Consider the following 24896-nt stretch of genomic DNA (forward strand, 5'->3'; position numbering starts at 1 on the left):
TAAACTGCAACTTAAACGCCAGACACTTCCAGTGAGGCCATTTGTAGAAGCACGTTTAAGCTTCAGTTAAGGTTAAACTGAAGCTTAAACGTGGAAATGGAAGAAGGTAGCCCTGGAGAGTCATGTAGTCGAACACGTTTAAGCTTCAGTTTAAGGTTAAACTGAAGCTTAAACGTGGAGATAGGAAGGGCAGCCCTGGAGGTCGAACACGTTTAACCTCCAGTTTGAGGTCAAACTGGAGGTTAAACGTGGAAAAGGGTGGAGGCATACTGGAAGTCGAACACGTTTAACCTCCAGTTTGAGGTCAAACTGGAGGTTAAACGTGGAAGCTTGGAATGGTGGCCCTGGAGGTGTCGAACACGTTTAACCTCCAGTTTGGGGTCAAACTGGAGGTTAAACGTGGAGATGGAGAGAGCAACCCTGGAGTGAAAAAACTATCGAACACGTTTAAGCTCCAGTTTGAGTCAAACTGGAGCTTAAACGTGGAATGGCCCCTGGTACTCTTCCTGGTTCTGGCGTTTAACCTCCAGTTTGAGGTCAAACTGGAGGTTAAACGTGGAATGCTCCTTAAGTGAGGCTTTTCATTCTGGCGTTTAACCTCCAGTTTGAGGTCAAACTGGAGGTTAAACTTCAATCCCAGCATTTCTTATCCTTCATGATTTTGGCGTTTAAACTCCAGTTTAGGCTTAAACTGGAACTTAAACTCCACATGAGATATTCAAGCTTCCTTTATTGATTTTGTTGCTTCCTTGCTTAGCCTCTTCTTCCCTGAAATCATCCAAACAATTGCATCAAAGTCCTGCAAAATTTCATGAGAAATCTTTCATTCATAGCATTTAAGTAATATAACTAAAACTCATGGAATTTGCATCAAAATCATATTGTTTGGATGGTTCATTACTTTGTTCTTCATTTAACCATTTTTGGTTACTTTAAGCTCAAGAAAATGCATAAAACAACTAAAACTAACAGAAACATGCTAGTGAAACTAGCCTATGATGCCCTGGCATCAAAGAGAGAAGGCAAGAAAACGCAGAAGAAATTCGAAAAAGGAAGTTATATATTTGCACGTTGATTGATTGAAAAATCTGTTAAGGAGATGCGTGAAACATACATGCCATAAAAAGCGCGTTTTAGGGATAAGTGATATTGAGAACTTGTAAGACTTGTATAGTGAAAAGGCTTGTATGTAAAGATTAATTAATATTGCTTTCTTCCATGGATTATTCATGTTTAAGATTTGAGATAAACAGTTTATTCCTCTCATTAGTTTCTCTCTCTTTCTATCATGTTTGTGAACGTGTGCATTCTTTTTATCATTGAATCTGTTTTCGAATGAATTAAGTGGTGATTGAAATTTTTTTTTTATTGTTAAAGACAGTACACAAGATCTCGACTCCACTTAGGGAGGAGAGTAACAAAACATGTTTGAGAATTTATGAAAGCTAAAGAAGTTTATGTATATCCTCTAAATCACCTAAATATCTATATTTTCTACCAACTCATAAGATTAGTTAGTTACAGCTACAACTTCATGCAATCATTCAAGGCCTTTTTTGCAATACCATTAAATCGAAGAGACCTGCAAAATTAAACACATCTCCAAACAAACAATTTGGTATCTAATTTTATTTTACCCACCGTATCCTCTGATCCACTTGTTGATTAGCCATTTCTTTAATTGTTCAAAATGTGTGAATTCCTTTGGATCTGTGTGTTTTAGGTGTATTGTTCCCAACTGTTGGAGAAAATTTTTGAACTTGTTCTTTTCAAAATTGAGACTCCATTATGCCTTGTTACTTTCACCTTGCCAACTGATGAAATGTTGCTAACTGGTTATGAAAATCAGTTCATTGACTGGACTAAGTGACTCCTCGAGCACGAATTGGATTGATACTTCCACTTCTTCAATAGCCGCCTTTAATCTAGAATTTGCATTAACAAGTTCACATAACAACACCAGCCATTTATGGTTTTTATCAATTAAATATCCTCCTACTGCAAAACTATGCTTTTTCTAGATAATTTCATAACACAACCACCATGTCCTCTGACTTGAGACAATGCGGAGACAATTGATCCTGTTTGGAGCTTTGTGTGTAGTATTCTTCCACTTCTCTAACTGGTTTTTAAAATTATTCCACTCATTCCAATGGCTCAATGAGATTTTCCAAGCTTGTTCCCATGCTACCACCTTATTCTCAAATAGCATTAGGTTCCTAAATCTCCATGTTGACCATATTATAGGAAAAAACAAATTTAACCAGCTTCTTCTTGTCATTCCTTTTGCTTGTTGATTGCACCATGCTTGAAAAAGTTCCTTCAGCTCTGCTGGATTTACCCAGGATATACCCGCTAAATTCATAGCACTCCACCACAATTTTCCAATATAATAATCACAATGTATAAATAAGTGGTTTTCGTCTTTCTCAACCTGTTTACACAGAATACATTTCACTTCACTTGCATCTTTGATATTATGCTTAGTGAGCCTTTGCTTGGCATTCAATCTGCTAAGAAATGCAAACCAGACCATAATTTCCACCCTCGGTGGAACCACTCCTCTCCAAATTTTATCAAAAACATGTCTTGCCTCTGCCACTCCTAGCTTTACTCCTTCGGCCATTTTTATGAAAGACCTTACTGAATATCCTCTGTCTTCAGAGAATGTCCACACTAAATCATCCTTTGTACCTGCACATATAACAACACCTAATAACATAATGTTAAGCTCCTCACTGTGTTTACATTCCCACTCAAAGAAGCGTTTTCTCCACTTAAAGTTCCAGTTCCAATGCAGCCTATCCCAGAAACCACACTCACAGATCATCGCAGTTTTTTGCATAGATATCTCAAACAGCCTCAGATATTTCTCCCTGAGATTATCTTCGCCCACCCATGCATCCTCCCAAAAACCTGGTATTTTCACCATTACCTACACACATTTTCAGTCCTTTAAGTACCATTCCCTTCAAGCTCGGATCTTGGATGATGGCTCCTATGATGTCTCTCCATGGCCTAACCGATTTTGGTACTAACAAGTCATCAATGTGTGATAAAATTGTGAAAGAATAAGAAAAGAAAAGATGAAGAAATTTTTATTGATTGTTGATTGATTGAATTGTATTGTAAACTATGAGGGTAAAACTAAGTATATATAGAGTATTATCCTATGAAAGATAAAAGCAAATAAAAATAAGATAAGAACAACTAAAGATAAGATAAAAAAAAGATAATAAAGACTAAAATTGTAATTGAATTTATGTATTCTGTTGGGCTGAATTTGTGGGCCACGAGACTTCTTTATTATTGTCATGGGCTAAGGTGAAAGAGTAGTTTAATACGCCCCCGCAAGCTGGTGGATGGAAGATGTCAATAATCCACAGCTTGGATAAGTTCCGATGAAATTGTTGAGTGTCTGACGTGGTGACGCGGAGGAAGATGCGTGTGGCAGAGTTTGAGCTGCCGGCGGCAAAAATATAAAAGGAGATGCTGTGCTTGAGCAGCGATCTTCAAAAAATGCGTGCGGCGGAGCTTGAGAAAGGAGATGCTGTGCTTGAGTAGCGATCTTCAAAAAAAAGAAAAAAAAGAAAAAATAAGCGCGTAGAGAGATTGATCTTCAGAGGGCGCGTATGGCGCAATAAGATTGGTCTTCAAAGGGCGCGTGGAGCGCAATAAGAGTACAAATGGAACTGCTAAAATAGATGTAGATTGAACTTGCTGAAATAGAATGCAGACATGACTGCTAAAACAGAATGCAGACGAAACTCTCGGAAGAAGGTGCAAATGAAATTGCCGGAAAAAGGCGCAGACAGGCCATAGTAACTATTCCATGAATGATAGTTGTTTCCTGTTAGAACAGGTGTGACCAAGACTGATGTTGGATTTTTACTCGGATGGACATAATAGAAATTGGTTAGATTCTGAGCTAAATTAAAAGATTGATTATTTATCGTGGGAGAAGGTTGAAAAAGTAGGGTGATTTTTCACTGAAAAGATGATAACTTATATATCCTCAAGGAGGATACTATGGATCTGATACCATGATAAAATTGTGAAAGAATAAGAAAAGAAAAGATGAAGAAATTTTTATTGATTGTTGATTGATTGAATTGTATTGTAAACTATGAGGGTAAAACTAAATATATATAGAGCATTGTCCTATGAAAGATAAAAGCAAATAAAGATAAGATAAGAACAACTAAAGATAAGATAAAGAAAAGACAATAAAGACTAAAATTATAATTGAATTTATGTATTCTGTTGGGTTGAATTTGTGGACCACGAGACTTCTTTATTGTTGTCATGAGGTAAGGTGGAAGAGTAGTTTAATAATGTGTTTGTTCATTTGATATCCATTGTATGACACCATTACTATCTTTCAAAGTGGTTTCTCTTCATTCGCAAACCTCCATCACCATCTAGTAAAACTACATTTTTTATTGTTATATCCCTCACTCCTAGGCCACCATGCTACTTAGGCTTTTGGATTTGACTCCAGCTTATCATTGGTAATTCTTTTCTCCCATTCTTGGTTCCCTAGAAAAAATCTGATTGTAGAGGTATGATTTTTCTTGCCATGATCTTTGGTAATTTGAACAAACAGAGGTAGTAGAGTGGTAGATTTTTTATGACCGTTTTGATCAGAATTAATCTGCCGCTTTAGAGAGTAACCCAACCTTCCATTTACTTAGCTTTTTCTCAATCTTTTCAATAACCGACTTCCAAGTTTCAATACTATGTAGGTTAGCACCTAAAGGAATCCCCAAGTAAGTTATCGGTAAACCACTGATGGAGCAACTTAGAACCCCCGTCATTCTAGCAGCTGCCATATTTGAGACATCGATCAAAATTAGAGTCGATTTTTTGTAGTTAATTGCTAATCCCAACATCAGATAGCATGCAAGAATTCTTCTGTAATTTTTTAGCAATTTACATCCTGGCGGGCAGAAAATTATCGTGTCATCTGCGAATTGGAGGTGTGTTAGAACAATTTTATCTTTTCCAATCTCCAATCAATCGACGAGTTTTAAATCTCTAGCTAAAAAATCATCCGGTTTAGTACTTATGCTACCAAAATAAAAAGGAAAGGGAAGATTGAATTCCCTTGTCGGAGTCCCCTCTTCATACCAAATGGTTCTGTTGGAGATCCATTGACGATCACTGACATAGCCGACGTGATTAATAATCCCTTAACCCAGCTTCTTCAAGTTAAATCAAAACCTATCATTTCCAAAACGTGATCCACGAATGACCATGTGACTTTGTCATAAGCCTTTTTGACGTCAAGTTTCACTATTGTTCCTCTCTTCTTGTTCTTTTTTTAGCCATGATACTGTTTTGCATGCTATAAGAGCCCCATAAAAAATCTTTCTTGAACAAATGCCGCTTGAACTTCCCCTACGAGGTTTGGCATGACCTTCTTCATTCTTTTGATGGCTTTAGGGCTGCTATGATGTGAAAACGGAGTTTTGAGATATAAGATTGTTTCAAGGGTTGATGGAGAATTGAGAAATGAGAAGTTGAGATAGGAAGGGCTACTCTCGTCCATTTTTCTTTTAGTGATTGAAATTTTGAGGGCAAAATTTTTATTAAGGAAGAGTAAAATGTAAAAAACTAGTTAAATGTTAAATAATTAATTAATAATTAATAAATTAATTAATTATAAGCAAAAAGGGTTTAGAAATTAAAAATTTATAATTTGAAAATTTACCGATGAGGATTTAATTTAAAAAATAAAATTAAGCGCAAAAATATATTAATTGTGGAAAAAAATGTGTATCGGCGTTAAAAATTAACTGTATACTACGAGTGAGAAAAACTAAACTGTAAAAATGATAAGAAAAATATTTATAATAAAAACTCGAACACTTATCTTAAAGATTTTGGTCCCGGATGGGGCCAAACGGGCCAAAAATTGCATTGGGCCTGACGGAGGAAAAATGTCGGTAAAGATTTTCATAAAAATATCGCGTTGCAAGTATAGTTCTAAACCGACAATTAAATCTCAATCAACGTTTAGATTGTTTGTCACAAATACAAACCCAATAAAATTAACCGAAATATTCAAACCTCGGGTCGTCTCTCAAGGAATTGCAGGGAAGTGTAGTTTATTATTGGTTATGAGAAAGTATATTTTTGGGTTTTGTAATAAGAAACAAGAAAGTAAAATGGCGAGAAAATAAACTAATAACCAAGAAAGCGCTTAGCAAGGAAAGAGAATTAGAAGTCATATCCTCATTATCATCGTCAATTGTGATGGTAAATGTAAATTATTTTCACTTAGTTAACCTCTAACCAATGGAGGAAGGTCAAGTGCATACAATCAACTTGGGTTCATAAGTCCTAGTCACATCATAGTGAGAGACTAGATTTAGTGAAGCTCAAGCTAACCAACAATCTTCAATTACCAATCAACAAGAGAATTTTGATAACTCAAGAGTCTCTAATTAATCCATCCAAGTCAAGAACATAAAAATCTAATTTAAAAGCCAACCGAACATTTTATCAAACACTTGGAAGGCACAAAATAAAAACATAGAAAACTAACAAGACATAGCAAAATCTAAGACTAACACTTGCAAGAGGAAACAATAACAACAAATTAAAGAAAGCAATCATAAACATGAAAACATAAATTGTTTTAATGTGGATTAAAGGGAACAAGAAGAATTCATAAACTAAATTGGCAACATAAAGGAATCAACGAGAGAAATGGATAAACTAAAGTACTAGAACAAATAGAAGTAGAAGAGAAACTAAATTAAAGTAAGGTAGAAATCTGAATTTGAGAAGGAATAAGACTAAAAATCCTAAAACCTAGAGAGAGGAGAGAGCCTCTCTCTCTCTAAAAACCTACATCTAAACCTAAAATGTGAATGAATGAGAAGTGAATGAAATTGATTCAATGATGCCCCTTCCAGCTTCACTCTGCAGCCTATAATCTGTATTTTCGAGCCTAAAACTGGGTCAAAAGCAGCACAGAGATCATCCCCAGCGAATTCGCTTTACTGAGGCATGTGACGCTCGTCACGCGTACGCGTCAGCCATGCGTACGCGTCACTGAATAAATTCCTGGTCACGCATACACGTTATCCACGCGTACGCGTCACTTGCCTGCTGCACCGGTCACGCGTACGCATCACCCATAGGTACGCGTCGCTACCAACTTCTGAAATTCTCAATTTCTTGTGTTTCTTCCACTTTTGCATGCTTCCTTTCCATCCTCTAAGCCATTCCTGTCCTATAAACCCTGAAAACACTTAACAAACATATCACGACATCGAATGGTAATAAGAGAGGATTAAAAATTAGCAATTTTAAAGCCAAAGAAGCATGTTTTCAATCATAGCACAAAATTAGGGAGGATTTGTAAAACCATGCAATTTATATGAATAAGTGTATGAATAATTGATAAAATTCACTCAAGTCAATACAAAATAAACCATAAAATAGTGGTTTATCAATCTCCTCACACTTAAACATTAGCATGTCCTCATGTTAAGCTCAAGAGAAGCTATAAAAAAGGTGAAGAGGAATGGTAGAATTTATGAAATGCAACCTATCTATATGAGTGCAACTACATGCAAAATACTTTTACCTACTTGGTTAAAAGTAAATAAATCTTCTAATAACATATATAAACTAGATTCCACTAATTCAAATCTCAAAATAAAGTACAAGTAGACTTGTAAGAAGAAAGCTCGTGAAAGCCGGGAACAAAGAATCGAGCATCGAACCCTCACCGGAAGTATATACACTCTAATCACTCAAGTGTTTAAGGTTCGATTCTCTCAATTTTCTACTAACCTTGCTTTCTAAGGCTTGCTCTTCTTCTACCAATCAACACAAATTTAATGCACAAATACACATATCAAGAGGTCTTTTAAGGGTTGTAATGGGGTTAAGGTCAAGGTAGGATTGTATTTGGTCAAGTGGACTAAAATCTGAATCCTTGATTAACCTAAACTTCCCACCTAACTTAAGACAATCCATATAATCAGAATATAAAATCTAACTACCCATTAACTATGTTGTCCACATATTCATGCATCCCAATTTTGAGTACAGTACATATGCATTGCTATCACTATTTACCTTGGAGCATTTTGTCCACTTTTTATTTTTTTTCTTTTTTTTTTCATTTTTCTTTTATTTTTTATTTTTCTTTTTCTTTTGTTTTTCTCAATGCATACGATTAAGGTATTGAATGCATGAACATGTGCTTAACATTCTTTTCACATTTTTACAGAAAAGTCTAACATACTCAATTCCTAAACCAAATATTTCCACTGGTATTGAATAATAATAAACTATGTGGATCGTGGAGCTATTGCTAGCAACGGTGTTAAGGGAAACCTTGAGATTTATGACGCTTTTGGTATTTGCACTGCCGCTACTAGAATTTAGTAAGCTTCAATTTTGCTTTTTTTCTTCCCTAATTATTTTTGTTATTGTTGTTATTGTTAACATCATCTTCTCGGGGTTGATATAATTTTATTTTCATCTCAGGAAATTTTCACTTGAGCAATTTTTATCTTGGGGTTTATTTTCATCTGCATTTATGGTTGGACTTCTATTTGCTTCTCCAATATTTGCTTCTCTTGCTAAAAGGTGATACTAACTTCGTCTTGTTGCTAAATTGAAGTAGCTTAGAGTAGGAAGAGTTAACTATATGAGACCGGTCCTACATGATTCCCTTTCAATTGCATGGTTTTTTAATGCATTTTTATGTTTTGAAGTCACAATCTGTTTCGTCTTATTGGTGTTGGATTGTCAGTTTGGACGTTCGCCATAGCTGGATGTGGTAGTTCGTTTGATTTTTGGTCTATTGCAATATGCGGAATATGAAGGAATATATTTTCAACTTGTCAAGGCCTTAATACTTTGCCATTTGCTAGTATTATGTATTGATTCGAGAGTCAAGACTGATGCCATGGTTTTGGCAGGCTAGTTGGTATAGGCGAAGCATCGTTCATAAGTCTTGCAGCACCTTTCATAGATGACAATGCTCTTGTTGAACAGGTTAGTCATAGCTCTTTCATTCCCATCAGAATTAGGTGAACTTAATGTCTCCACCAATGCAGAGTTGCAGCTTGTATTTTTATTGATGGTAGAAAACAGCACGACTTGCTACCTTCTATATGTGCATACCAGCTGGGACAACTTTGGGCTATGTTTTTGGTGGACTTGTAAGATTAATACTCATAAAATCTAGCTTTTTAGATGTTTCTCTTATTGTTTTCTTAGTTTGCTGGTTTAAATAATCATTTTATTTGTCATGAACTGATGTTGTTTGAGTATTAGTATAGTTGCTTATGAGTTAATTTTATGTACATATATGAGCTTGTGTAATGCTAACTTAAAGAACTATTCATTGGAAAATTTTCTACACACTTCGCATCCATTATTTTTTTTGAATGTGTCATCTGCAAATGAGTCAGCTTCAAAAATTCAAATAATGTGTAGGTTGGAGGCCAATTTAATTGGCGTATTGCATTTTGGGGTGAGGCAATTTTGATGCTTCCTTTTTCCATTTTAGGTTTTATATTGAAATATTTGTAGTTAAAGGGTAACCATTTTTTCTGAATGACTTGTTTCTAGAAGTTAGTCAATTTTCTACTCCTTCTAATAGTATCACAATATTTAATTTCTCACCATAGATTTCACTCCCATGGAATCCAAGCTGATACCGACATCTAACGAATGTGGAGGTACTGAAAATCTAATAAATTTAGAGAAAGAAATTTATTAATAGAGTAGATAATATTAACAATAAAGAAATTTTTTATAAATTTTTCATGTATTATAGTTTTATTTTACAATCACTGTGTAACCCATAAAAAGTTATTGTAAGTTTAAGACAACAATGGCACTTATGTTGCAGATAGACCAGCTAAAATATTATATTTTACCTTCATGATTGATATTTATGTTTCTCAGGTCACCATCCATATTGAAGAATTACATCACCAGGTTCTCAAAAGATATGCCGGAACTTTTGCGTGACCAAGTGTATGTCATAAATTTTTTTTGAACAAAAGAGCTCAACACGATAAGTGGAGCAACAAGGTCTCTAACCGTCTCAAACCAAGGTACAAAAGTAAAAAAATTAGCACCTACAAATAATCCCTTGTGTCATCTCCGGCATTGCCATCAACAATAAAAGGGGTCCAAGTTACACCAATCCCTGTAACTGATCAAAGATCTGTGGAACACCTCTTCTATTCCAGAATCCTTGTTATTAAAATTCCACTCATTCCTCTCTAGCTAGACATTCCAAATAACTGCAAAAAAACATATGAACCACTTGTTCTACTCCTCTTTCCTGTTGACAACTCCTGTCTAACTCTCAAAATGTTCTTTCAACGAACCCGGGAAAGCCCATTGCCGCCCAAGGTCAGATAGCCAAGCACCCCACACTTGCCAGGTAAATTTGCAACCAAGAAACAAGTGATAGATGTGTTCAACATCTTTCTTGCACAATACACACATGTGATCACCCTGGCTAAGAATTCCTAGCCTAAACAACCTTTCTTTGGTATTCACTCTGCCTATAAGAACAAACCAGACAAACAACTCCACTCGTGGCGGAACCAAGCCTTTCCATACTGTTTTGGTGAAACTGTAGCTGGATATGTCCTCCGGGATTGTTTCTGCTTGCATCACCTGCACAAAAGAGTTAGTTGAAAAGATCCCTTGCTTGTCAAACTTCCAAAAAACTCTATCCTGGTTATCACATGCTAACTTTACGGGCCGTAAGGTCTCATGCAAATGATCCACTAGTTCCAGTTCCCAATGGAATAATTCTCTCCTCTACTGGAAATTCCAAATCCACTCTAACCCGTCCCAAAACCCACATTTTCCTATGATGGATCCTCTTTGGTTTGAAACAGAGAAGAGCCTCGGAAAGCTCGACTTTAACGTCCCACTTTGTAGCCAAGTGTCTTCCCAGAACCGGGTTCGCATTCCATCACCCACCTCCATAGACATTCCAGCAATCATCTTATCTCTCACATTGCGGTCTTTGATCTGCAGCTGACAGATATCTTTCCAGGGACCTCCTTTACTAAGCAGTGTCTGCGATTGCAACATCACATTGGGGTTCAGGTTGTGGTAGAAACACACAATCTTCTTCCATAACGAACACTCCTTTTGAGAACTGCCACCACCACTTGAAAAGGAGGGTTGTGTTCCTAACCACGGCATCACCTACTCCCAGTCCACCCAATTTTTTAGGAGCCTGGACTACTTCCCACTTAACCAACGCCATACCATGCCTACCTTCCTCCTTACTCCATAGAAATTTTCTCTGTAGTGAAATTAGCTTCTCTGCCACTGCCTTCGGCATTTTATACAGGCTCAAGTAGTAGACCGGCAGGCTATTCAGAACAGCTTTAATAAGAACTAGCTTACCTGCTTTATTGAGTACTTTCGCCTTCCACAAGCTAAGCTTCTCCTCTACTTTATCAATTATCGGTTTCCACGTACTTACCCGCCTTGGGTTCGAACCTAAAGGAATACCAAGATATCTGACCGGAAGGTTAGCCTCCTTACATCCCAACAACTCACACATGTCTTGAGTCCATGGGGATTCGCAGTTGATTGGAATTAAGCTTGACTTATCAAAGTTGATGCTTAACCCTGACATCAGCTCAAAACTCCTTAGTAACCTGACATAGTTTCTAATGGTCTCCTCCTCCGATGGACAGAATAGTATAGTATCATCAGCAAACTGGAGATTTGATAGCACTATACTATCCTTACGAATCAGCAAGGGTGAAATCCGTTTGCTCCTGACTGCCTCCCCTACCATCCTATGTAGGACATCAACCACAAGTACAAAAAGAAATGGGGATAGTGGATCACCTTGTCTCAGACCTCTTTCCATCTTAAATGACTTTGTCGGTGAGCCATTTATCAATATCGACATTGAAGCTGTACCAACACACTCCTTCACCCATTCCCTCCACCTCCAACAAAATCCCATCTTCTGAAGTACAATATCCACGAAGCTCTACTTAACCCTGTCATACGCATTCTGGAAGTTCAATTTTATAATCGCTGCTTTCTTTTTCCTCATCTTTAGCCATTGTACTGTTTCGCACGCGATAAGTGCCCCATCATGTATCTTCCGACCCTTAACAAAAGCACTCTGCGTCTCACCTACTAAACCTGGCATCACTGCTCTCATCCTTTGAACCATGACTTTAGAGATTACTTTATAAACGCAACCAACCATGATAATCGGTCTGAGGTCCTTAATCTCCTTAGCTCCAGTGAACTTTGGTGCTAGGGCCACCCAGGTGATATTCGAATCAGAAGGCAACCTTGATGTATGAAAAAAAGTCTAATACAGCTGTCGTGAACTCTGTGCCGATCTCGTCCCAGCATTTTTTTAATGAAGTTCATGTTGTAACCATCGCTTCCTGGAGCTTTAGATGACTCACAGTCCCAAACTACCTCTTTAACCTCCTCCATCGTCGGGACCCTCTCCAAAGCTACTGCCTCTTCTTCATCAATTCAATTTACCAAACCATCCATAAACCCCACAACCGGCAATCTCTCCTGACGATACAAATCCTTGTAGAACTCTCTGATGGCAATTTTGATCTGGGCTTGATTTCTTATCAGTCTTCCGTTTATTACCAAAGCATCAATTATGTTATTCCTCCTTCTTGCCGATGCCAAGTGATGGAAGTACCTTGTGTTTTTATCCATGTCCTTCGCATGCCTAGACCGCGACATTTGTTTTCAGTGTATTTCTTTTCTCACATACCACTGCTTGCAACAGCTTACCAGAGCCTTTCTTCTAGCCTCGACTGTACCATCATAAACTCCATTCCCAGCCATCTCATCTAACTTTTTTATCTCTTCCTCAAAGCGTTGAATCCTCTTGTCTATATCACCAAATTTTTCCTTATGCCATCTCCCCAAAGGCAGAGTTAGAGCCTTCAACTTTTCTGTAAACTCGATTTCTCCAAGATTCCTCCACTCCTCCCTAACCGTTCTTAAGAATCCCTCATGTGTAAACCAAGAATCTAGACTCCGAAAAGGACGTGGACCATCTCTGAATTTGGAATTCTCCACTACAATTGGGCAGTGGTCAGACAAGCCTCTCGGTCCACCTTTTAATCGAATTTCCGGAAATTCCTCAAGCCATTCTACACTTAAAAGGACCCTATCAATCCGGCTGCAGGAGCGGCCTCTGAACCAGGTAAATTTCCGATCATTCAACGGTAAGTCCACTAGTTGCATATCTTGGACCCAATCTTTGAACTCTGTTGCCGATGCTGGTAACCTGTCTTGCCCTTTTCTCTCTCCAACCTGTACGATCTCATTAAAGTCTCCTATATAGCATATTGGATCCTGGCATAACCCAGCTACAAAGCTCAGTTCCTCCCACATAGCTAGTTTTTCCGTTCTAGTATGAGCACCATATACCAAACAAATTGCACAGTTAAACTCGTTCTTTAAAAGCACTCCCTCCACACATATCCATCTTTCACCTTTGTAACAGTTATTCATTTTAAATTGCATGTCATCCCACATTAACACCAGACCCCCAGATGAGCCTTCCGATCCTACAAACTCCCACCCAACACTATCGCTCACCCAAATACGAACTACGTCAAACTTGGTCACGACTTGCATCTTAGTTTCAATCAATCCTAACATATTCAACTTTTGCTTATTTTTTAGATTTTTCACCATACTCACTTTTTTCAACACCCCTTAACCCCCTAATATTCCAAGCGCTAAAAATTATTTTAAAACTGCTTTACACACCTTTTGAGATTTTTGGGTCTGCATCGTCGTGCCTTCTCTTTCTGCTTTGCTAACTTCTTCTTTTGATGTAAGACCCGTTCTGTTCCTAAAGGATTGCCATGATATCATCTTCTTCGTCATATTGCACGGCCCCTGATTCAACAGCCAGCTCCCACGTCATCCTATTCTCCAGCATCTGCTCCTCCCGTTCCTTGTCCTTCCCGTCGCTATTCGCCAGATTATCAGCACTAACATCCACAGCAAGTTCAGCCCCACTACTGCTTCTGTCAACCCCTTCAGCAACCATGTTCAATCGGTTCCCAGGTACATCATACGAATGCTTCAACAAGCCAACCTTTGAACCAGTGTCAGAACCCAGAGGTGCTGAACAGCGCAGCTCTGCTTCCGGTCCAGGCTCGTCGTTCCTGGGAGAGCGCGGCGACACCATCGCCGATGTTGGACAGAACCCCGGTGTAGCTTGAGCTTCCATGGGAGGTCGTTGGTCGCAGTTTGAGGCCAGTGTCACGGATCCAGCAACGCCCCTGCCTACGTTACCATGATCACCACTTAGACCTCTCTCCTCGCCGGCTTCAGTGCCGCCCTTCATCCGTGAGTTTGTCACGCCATCAATCCGCGAGAGCTGCCCCTTCCTTTGGTCTTGCAGCGCGGCGCACGGATCAGGATCCGGTAGGGCTTCAATCCGGATCACTCCTACCCGACCCGGAGTTCGCAGCCTTTCTCCTGTTGCATCTTCAGCGTGGGCAGTACGTGCTGGGCTAGTTGCTGAAGGATTAAGGCCCAAGCATACTGTCTTGGCACAGCTTTCACAATAATTCATATTGGTCCTCATAATAAGCCCTGCTTGGTTTCCTTTTTTCCTTAGCCAGCCGTTTTTCTTCGGCTTCTTATTATTATTGTAATCCCAGCTCATTGTTTTTTCAGATTCTGCATCATTAACACTCAAATCATTATTTCCCATACATTCCTCATTTTCCTCTGATTCAGAATCAGCCATTTCCCTTACTACACGCATTTGAACGGGATTGTAATTAATCCATTCATTCAAAATTTCCTCTGAATTTACGACTCTACCCTTATCCCATTCCTCCTCCCTTGGCATCACCATCACTAACTCATTCATCGAAACTATGCTTTCTTCCTCATCCATGGCCTTAGAGCTGCTAGCAACCATTTCGCATGCTTTAGGGAGGCACAGGCTACCTACTGCTTCAAATTTGCACTCCCCACTATAACTCTCATGACCAAATTCTTTAACCATAACATCAAACCCGCTCGTGCCAACTGTGACATGGATCCATTCATGAATGACGTCCATGATACATGTATCAATTTGCACTCGTCCGATGCTAAAAGAGAGGCAGGACTCTGTGGCTTCGTCACATCCAATCACTTCTCCCCATTGGCTTCCTATAACCTTGAACGTCTCTGCTGACCGCGTATGCAACAGAACACCAAAGCATTCTAGCCAGACCCTTCGAGTTTCACTACGCTCCTCCTCATCCCATCTCCATACGTTGTGAAAAAAATGCAGCATGTTGCTCATTTTGAACGTGTAGGCTTCTTCTGCACTCAAGACACTATAAAATATCATGAGAGCTTTGTACGGTCCTAGTTCTCGCACTTGCACCACTTGAGGCAGATTCTTCCTAATCATAGACTTTAGAGATGAGAAGTTAATAGCCTTTGTCGTCCCGCCTATGAGGCTCCTCTGTAGCCAGTCCAGGTTTACTTTTGTCACCAGAACTTCTATCTTCTTTGTCCACCCGTTGCCATGTGGATCTTCCTTTTTCCCCTCCTTACTCATCTCTTTAACATTTTTTCCTAGAAACCTCGTGCTATCCTCAGGTTGAGTTTGAATTTTCACAACATTCTGAGCATCACCCGCCACTTGAAGCCTCTTACTATTCTCATTTTCATTCTTGCGGCGATACCTAGCTTCTCTGACCGAGACAATCTTTCCTCTTAGCCTCATTCTATTCATCTCTGCAATGGCCTTCAAAGCTCCACCCTTTGTTGTATACCTGATGAATGCAAACACGTACGTATTACCATGTTTTTTGTTTTCGTGAGATATAGATATCATTTATGCGTCCAGTCCAGTTGAACAAGTGGAACAACTCCCTTTTTGAGATATCATCCGGGAGATGATCTACAAAAATTGAGAACGATTCGTTTTCCAATCGATAGTACTCTTATCGGTTCCAAACCCTTGGATCTCTACTGATTTGCCTAATCCCACCCCTCTCGGTGTTTCCCACCGTCATAAATGTTCTAGGTATTTACTTTTTTACTAACTGGGAGATAATCAATTTTTTTTCATGAAAATTTTATTGACAATATTGCCTGAGGAATCAAAACAGATTTTCAATTGAGGATTTGATAATTGAATCGTCAATTCAGAACAATTTCAAATATTATGACTTAAAGAGTTTAATCATTGTTAGGTTATATATCATACAATTTTATTATTTGGGCCTACTCATACTGGAGATCGAAGGCAGGATACAGCATTTACCATATGGTATGATAATGCGTCTAAATATCATATGCTTCATGTAAAATATTAGGAGAATTCATTACAAAAAGAGTTTAGTCAAAACAGTTCTATTGAAGACTTGGTTATTGATAGAGTCGAGTTGGGTTTTGATTATATGAAATCAACCTCGTCTAGTAGATTAAAGCTTGATTATTGTTCTAGTTGTGCATTTATTAATATTTATGAAAATTTTGCTTCTTTGACAATTTTGTTTTTGTTTTTTTTTTTGGACAGAGTAATGCTGACTTGTTGTTTGGAAGTATTACAATTGTTTGTGGGATTTGTGGTACGTTAGCTGGAGATTTGATTTTTGATAAAATGACTTCAAAATCTCATTTTTAGAATCTCATTTTCTTAACTGTACACAAGATTAACATACCAATTAGTACAATTAATAAAAGCACACACAAAAAATCATTCTAATTTCCCTCATTAACATACTAACTGATGCAACTAATAAAATTATCCAAAAAAAAAAATCTAATTTCTATTAGGATAAAGTACTGTTTTAGTCTTTAATGTTTAAGCTAATTCTTGATTTTTCTTTATTTCGTTCCTGATATTTAATACGTCCTATTTTTATTCCAAACGTTTTATTTCATCTTATTTTATTCCTCAAATTTTTGTCTAAAATACCCTTTATTCCAAACGTTTTATTTCATCTTATTTTATTCATCTTATTTTTGTCTAAAATTTTTGTCAAAACATACTACACTACAACACTATGATCTAATTAACTTGAACATTATTCGGTAACAACACTATTAATTACTAAAAAATTGTTACCGAAAAATAAAAATAAAAAATAAAAATTTACATATTTGGAATGACTAAAATACTAAATAATGTGATGTTTTGAATGATCAATATCTTTATTTATATCAATTTAGACATTTTTTTTTGGTGACTTGACATTTCTTTTCTCTAGATGTCACTCGTTGCTTTCTTAATTCTTAATTATTTTTTTTTTACTAATTTGAAACACACCATATAGTGAGACTGATGCAAGAGACGAGAGAGTGAGAGTGATTTTAACATCATTCTCTAATATAACTACATACAAGAGTAATTATCCGTGTCATATACGTGATAAGATTAAAATTATAATTTTAAATTATTTTTTTAAAATTAATTTAAATTATAATAATTTGATTAATAAAAAAGTAACATGTTATGTATTGTTTATTTTTTTTAATCTAGTGTTAATTATATTAACTCTAAAATAGTTATTAATCGGTTTTAATAATCTATTTTTTTTTCATTAAATCAGACATATATACTGAATGTGATCATAAATAATATAATAATAGTTAAATCCACCAACAAATATATTGACTATTATCACACTACAAAACAAATCAAATATAAAGGCTATTAGCACTTAGAATCGTAGTTAGTAACCCTTAGGTATGAAAAATAATAAACAGAAGAAGATCTATATCTGAGGTACAAATTTTCTAGATGATTAATAATTGTAACAATTCACTATTACCCCTTATATATATATATATACACACACATACACTAACTATACACGGTAATAATTAACAAATATTTTCAATGGAGATACTTACTACAATTAGGTGAAATTTATGTCATTATATTTTATTAACCTTTATGGTTAATTCAATAGAGATATTTACTCAATATATATGTTATCTACATTAATTATATACCAATATTTTTAAAAAAGAGCTAAAAGAGAAGCATACATAAATTGCTATATTTTTTTATTATATTATATAACTTAAAATTATAGTATCTTGCTATTATTAATTCTAGATACTTGCTATAATTATATCAAATTTAATTATGACTCTAAATAAATAAAATAGATAACATTCAATATTATTTTTTTTATATTCAATATTTACTGTAAATATAAAAAGTAAAATAATTAATAAAAAAATATGAACAGAAAATAAAACATATTAATTAAAATTCAATTTGTTATCTAATTAATCTTGTATTCATACGATATAACTTTACGAAAATGTTATGAATTACAATCTTTTTTATTCTACAAAAAAAAAATAAACACTATATGTAGTCTTTAATAGTACAAAAATAATTATAAGAATTAATTATTGATATTGATATTAATCAAAATTAATTATTGATACCCTAATTTTTTTAAAATATATTTTATCTTTTTAAAATATAATGCATGTATTGTGTAGATCTTATTATTATTATTATTATTATTATTATTATTATTATTATTATTATTATTATTATTATTATTATTATTATCCACTAATTGATATCAAATTAAATGGGTCACTATTAATATGTGCATCAACTATATCATAATAAAATTATTGCACTTGAATGAGAATTAGAACTATATCAATTAATATAATTAGAATGATTAAAAATATCGATGATTGATAAGTAGTTTAATAACGCATTGAATATTGATTTGATATAATTATAATGAAGATATTTTTTAAATTAATATAATAGTACATTATTCATGAGCTAATTATAATATAATTAGAATAAATTTATTTGAGAGAAAAAAAGAATTCCTGTGTAATTTTCAAAAATTATAATAATTTTTTATTTATGTATACGTATATATTAATTTTATTATATATATATATATATATTACGATAGTTTTTCTTAATATATATACATATACATAAATAGTTTTATACATATACATAAATAAAAAATATATGAATTATATTTTGTTAAACTCCATGTTACCGGTTATTAAAAATATTTAAATTACATATATTAATTATTTTTTGTTATAATTATTTAGTTTAATATATATGATTATTTTTTATTCTATAATCGTGCAATAATTTTTTTATTTTTTATATCCATATATATTCCTCAATCCCGATCTCATTCATACGCATATTAACAGTTTTTTTAAATACTGATGTTTTAATTTTTTGTTTTCTTTTTTCTCACGTATCTTTCCTTTTTTTAAATAGTGATGTTTTAATATTTTTTTTAAATATATTTTTTTAATAATTACATTACTAATCTGAAATATCAAATGATAAAAAAAAGGTGATACATATATCCAAGAAAGAAAATAGACTGCCAATGAGTAATAGCTCAAATGGCATAGTCTCCCCATACGAAATTAAGAGGTTGCAGGTTCGATATATAAATTGAGTCAACAATTTAAATTTCTCTAAAACTAATTTAATCAAATACCAATATTAGAAATAAATTGCTTAAATAATATTTAATCTATTCTAGTCCTTAGACACGTATAGATTAGAGTCATTCTCATAACGACAACCAACTAAAATAACATCATAAGTTCGAACATTTAGAATTCGTGCAAATTCAGACCATTCTCTTGTTCTTTGAAAACCTTCTGTATCCCTAATAGAGTTGAATCGCAATTTCTTTTATGGAAAAAGAGTTACGGAGGTGGCTTTGATGTGTTAGAGACCGAAATCCTAAAGTCACTATTTATATTTGAGTGTGACACCTATTAAACCCTAAAGGCCAAATAAAATAGTATCTTTGGTTTTATTCTCATTTAATTATAAATCAAAAGTAATAATGACTTATTTAATTCAACATTTATGATAATAAATGAGATGACCATTATATAAGTCATTTAATATAAAATAGCTTAATTTGCGATTATAATTAATATATATGTTACCTATAAATAAATTAGGAAATAATAATTTCATAACAAAATAATCATTCAATTTGAATTACAATTAATTGATTGATTGATAGAAATTATAATAAATTGTATGATATTTAAATAATTAACCAAATCAATTAGTTGATATCATTAATTTATTATAATAAATTGAATTTAATGAGTTAAAAGAAATAAATTAAAAAATACCATTAAAAACATGCCACGACAATTTTATCATTAAGTGTAGAAATTTAATTTTTATATAATAAAATAGATATTTATAGATTATTATATTAAACACAGACTAAAAAAAACACACTAAACAAAACAAAAGCATCAATGGTAAAATATAACCTAAAAATTCACTTAAATTCAAAAAGAACATGTGATGAATTATAATTAATCTTTATATGAGAAGTAAAAGTAAAATAAATAATTAAAATAAAATAAAAAAAGTAATTAAAAAAATAAAAGAAGATAGAATCAATAATGTGTAGAGTAGATAAAAAATGTATTACAATAGAAGATTAATATAATTAATTAATACAAAGGATGAAAGAGAAAAATTAAAATACAATCTTATTAAAAAAATTACAAAAAATTTATTTTAAAGAAGAACATGTTAATCAAATTTTATAAAAATATTACAAAAAATTTAAATTATCTTTAAATAAAATAATAATACCGTTAAGAATTATTAATCAAAATAAATAAAAAAAGAATTAATATAAAACAAAATCATAGAAAAATATTAGCAAAATTAAGATAAAAAAATAAAAATAAAAAATTATAAATATTTTACCTGAAGTACAAAAAAAAGAAAAAAAAAGGGATATATAAAATAATAAGATAATAAATTGAATTAATTTGAGTTTATTTATTTCATTGCTTTATATATTATTTATTAAATAATTTAATATTTATCTCGATAAAATTAAATACTAAATTAGTTATAATTAATTTGATTTAATGAATCAAACAAATTTTAAAATAATATGATATTTACTCTAATTAAATTAAATATTTAAAATTATGATTAATGTAATTTAATGAATCAAATAAAATATTAAATGATGAAATATTTATCCTAATTAAATCAAATTACATAATTGATTAGTTATAATTAATACAATTGAACGAATTAAACACGTTAAATTGAAAAATAATTTAGTTAGTTTGTGTCTTAAGGACACATTCTAAAAATATTTATTTTTCAACAACTTTTATAAAATATTTTTCATAATATTTTTAACCTTTGGTCTAAAGGCACAATTATAATAACCCATTAAAAATACTTAATTAGTTAATACAAATAATTAGTATAATTAATTTAGTTCAATAAATTAAAAGAAATCAATGTGAAAGGAAAATATAAAAAAAAAAGTGAAATTATAAAAACGTGTAGCCATTAAAAAGTAAAAAAATTCCCTTTTAATTTTTTATTTATTAAGTATTAATTTATTATAATTAATTTCACAACATTTATTATACGTTATTCATCTTACAAATTAATACAATCAATTAATTGATATCAACTATCGATAATTAATTTTAATTGATATAACTCATTTCGCTATACTTTCTAAATAAATAATTAAAAATGCATGTCTCAATTTTTTGTTAAGTAGAATAAAATAAAATACATAAATTAAGTAGATATAAATATAAAAATTATAAAATTTTATTAACCACTCAAATAAATTAGTACCATAAAAACTAAATTTAACGTCTATTTTAAAAATAATTACTAACCTTCTATTCTTTTAATTATTTATAATTTAAATAAAATAATACCATATAACTTATTTTGTTATCTATTTTAAGTAATTACTAACAAATAATAGTATATTTATAAATATTAATAATAAAAATAGTCTCACTAATGTAAATGATCAATACAATAATTATATGAAAAAACAACTAATTACATAATTGCATAATTTTCAAGATCTTATATAGTTGAATAATCTAATAGACAAATAAAAAACTATCTATATGATAATATCTTAATATTTTATTTTAGCATAGTATAAATCATATTATAAATTTATATTTTATATTATAATTTTAAGTCAACTCTTTAAACACATTATAACATAAACCATCTAAAAAGTTACACCAAATTAACGAATATCACATGGGTCACAACATACACTCTAAATTGTCACAATATTTCAAATAAAAAGAGCATCAATACAAAGAAATCAATGAATATAACTAAAATAAAAAGAGCAATAAAGAGACACACACAAAAAAAATAATAATAAAGAGAATCAATAAAAATATTAACACAAACAATGTATATATTAATTGTAAATCACAAAAAAAAGACAATATATATATATGAATTGAAGTACACATGACATAATAGAATATTACAAAACAAAATTATAGTAAGATTATTTAAAAACAACGTAAAGATGACATATCTTTTTTGTTAATCATAAGCTAAAAGTAAAAAAAGTATACACCTAATAATAAGCAATTAAAATACAAAAATATAAAAAATAAAATATATAAATAAAAATAAAAGAAACAAAAATTAGATAAATACAAAAATTGTATCCTAAACATGAGAGACAGAGGAATGGAAGGAGGGAGGGAGGGAGACAGAGAGAAAAAAGAGAGCAAATGAGTATAAAATATTTGATATTGTATAAATAGATAGTATTGAGAAAAATAAACTAATTAAATTAATTCATATATTTTGTTATCATATTTATTATTTATTAAATAATTTGATATTTACTCCAATCAAATCAAACAATTAATATAATTAACCAAATTAATTAATTGATGTAATTAATTATAATTAGTCAATTCATATAAATTATAATAAATGGTGAGATTTGAATGTCTAATCAAATTAATTAATTGATATAATTAATTAATTATAATTGATTTGCTTTAATGAATTAAATAAAATAAATTAGGAAACACCTCAAGAGTAAGTCACACCAGTTCCATTATTAAGTGCAAAAATCTGATTTTTATATAATAGAATAGATAGATAATAAAGATATTTTCTTAAATTAGTATAATTATGTATTATTTATTAAATATTAATTATAATATTATAATATAATTTTAATAAAGATATTTTTCTAAAATAAATTTATTTAGAGAAATATAAATTAGTTATTAATAACTGGTGCCATTATCATATAATTATCATATTATTATTATTATTATTATTAAAATAATTAAAAATATTTTCGATTGATAATTAATAAGTAGTTTAATAATGTATTAAATATTAATTTTATATAACTATAATAAAGATATTTTCCTAAATTAGTATAATTATGCATTATTACTTAAATGCTAATTATAGTATAATTATAATAAATATATTTTTATAAAATAAACTTAGAAGAGAAAATAGTGTATTCATTTTGGCGAAAAATAAATTCATGTGGAATGGATACCTCAATTCCATTAGATGGGAAAAAATCCAATTTTAATATATTAAGTAGATTTTTAAAAATGATATTTCTCTAAAATATTTTATTAGTATATATTTTTCTTCCTTGAAAATAAGATTATAAAATTTATATAATATAAAATTCATAACATATATCGTTTAGTAATATATGAATAAAAATATCTGATCAAAATATTTGTTAAAATTAATAAATATCTTGATAAATATCTTTAGTATTTAATGTGATTAAAATTATAGTTATCATGTGATATATTTTATAGGGCAAAAAACCATATTAAGCCACATGCAGAAAAGTTTAACCAAAATACGCCAAACAGAAATTTGTTTCAGCAATAAGCCAAGAGGCATTTTTATATAAATCGAACCACCAAGGTTCGAACTGTATTAGCTAGTAATTCGAACCAAGTTGGTTTGAACTAGTATTGGAAAATTTTGAATAATTCGAACCGGAAAGGTTCGAACCAAGAAAGCATGTAATTCGAACCTGGTTGGTTCGAATTATGTGGAGAGAGCTTGCTTGTAGTAATTCGAACCAGGCTGGTTCGAATTACATGCTTTCTTGGTTCGAACCAACCTGGTTCGAACCAAAGAGAGGTTGATTGTAGTAATTCGAACCAGCTTGGTTCGAATTACGTGTATCATGGTTCGAACCAGGTTAGTTCGAATTAGTACGAATCAGAGCTCTATATAAACGCTGTAAACGTGAATTGCTCTCATTAGAGGACGTAAGATGGCTAGTGAGGAGGAGAGTTTTGCTGTTTTGGTACACCATAAAGGATCCATCAAGAGGAAAACTCGGTCCGGAGTGAAGTTCACAGATAAGAATCCTCTCTATATTGTGGTGAATCGAACGACAAGCTATGATGACTTGGTTAGAGCTGTGCTGATGAAACTTGGCCTGGAAGGTGCGAAGCGGATTAAGAAGTTTTTCTATCGCATTCCAGTCACGATCCTGCCCGATACAGTGAAGTATGATTGTCTGACGATTGGTAGTGATGAGGACCTCCAAGTCATGTTTCTTTGTCGGAGACAGTTTCCGGAGGTCCGCACACCAGAGTTGCTGGCAAAGCTGGTTGATGTGGTATCCAGCTCAGGGGGTTCGAACCGGAATACCGCCAATGTAGCCACGGCAGCTGGCTCCAGTTCGATGGCTGCTGTGGCTTCTTCCTCCGTCCCAGTTTACGAGCCAGCGGCCCAACTTGTCGCCTCTCCGTCATTTGCTGTTGATTTGAATGACGGCGTCCGCGACGAGGTAGGATCCTTTGATGTTCTGGCAAACGCTTTACAGGGCGTTCCACCGGTTGGCGTCGGAGACGGAGAATTGGGTGATCCTGATGAGGACGACGTTGAGCCCGAAACGATTGAGGACGATAGCGGGGACGAGGTTCAAGCGGCTGGGCCTGCATTGGCTGGCGGTGGTTCTAGCTCTGGCACACAGCAGTATCCACCATATTTTTCTTCTCTGGACCTGGACGCCATGACGCATGAGGTTGCGCTA

The 24896-nt window shown here is 33.0% G+C and overlaps 1 pseudogene; it reads left to right on the plus strand.

Moving 5' to 3' along the window:
- The first annotated feature begins 2477 nt into the window (after positions 1-2477).
- On the plus strand, positions 2478-16666 carry LOC107611301 (putative sphingolipid transporter spinster homolog 2; annotated as a pseudogene).
- The last annotated feature ends 8230 nt before the right edge of the window (positions 16667-24896 follow it).

Source organism: Arachis ipaensis, chromosome B8, assembly GCF_059453495.1.
Source record: "Arachis ipaensis isolate K30076 ecotype BB chromosome B8, ASM5945349v1, whole genome shotgun sequence".
NCBI lineage: Eukaryota > Viridiplantae > Streptophyta > Magnoliopsida > Fabales > Fabaceae > Arachis > Arachis ipaensis.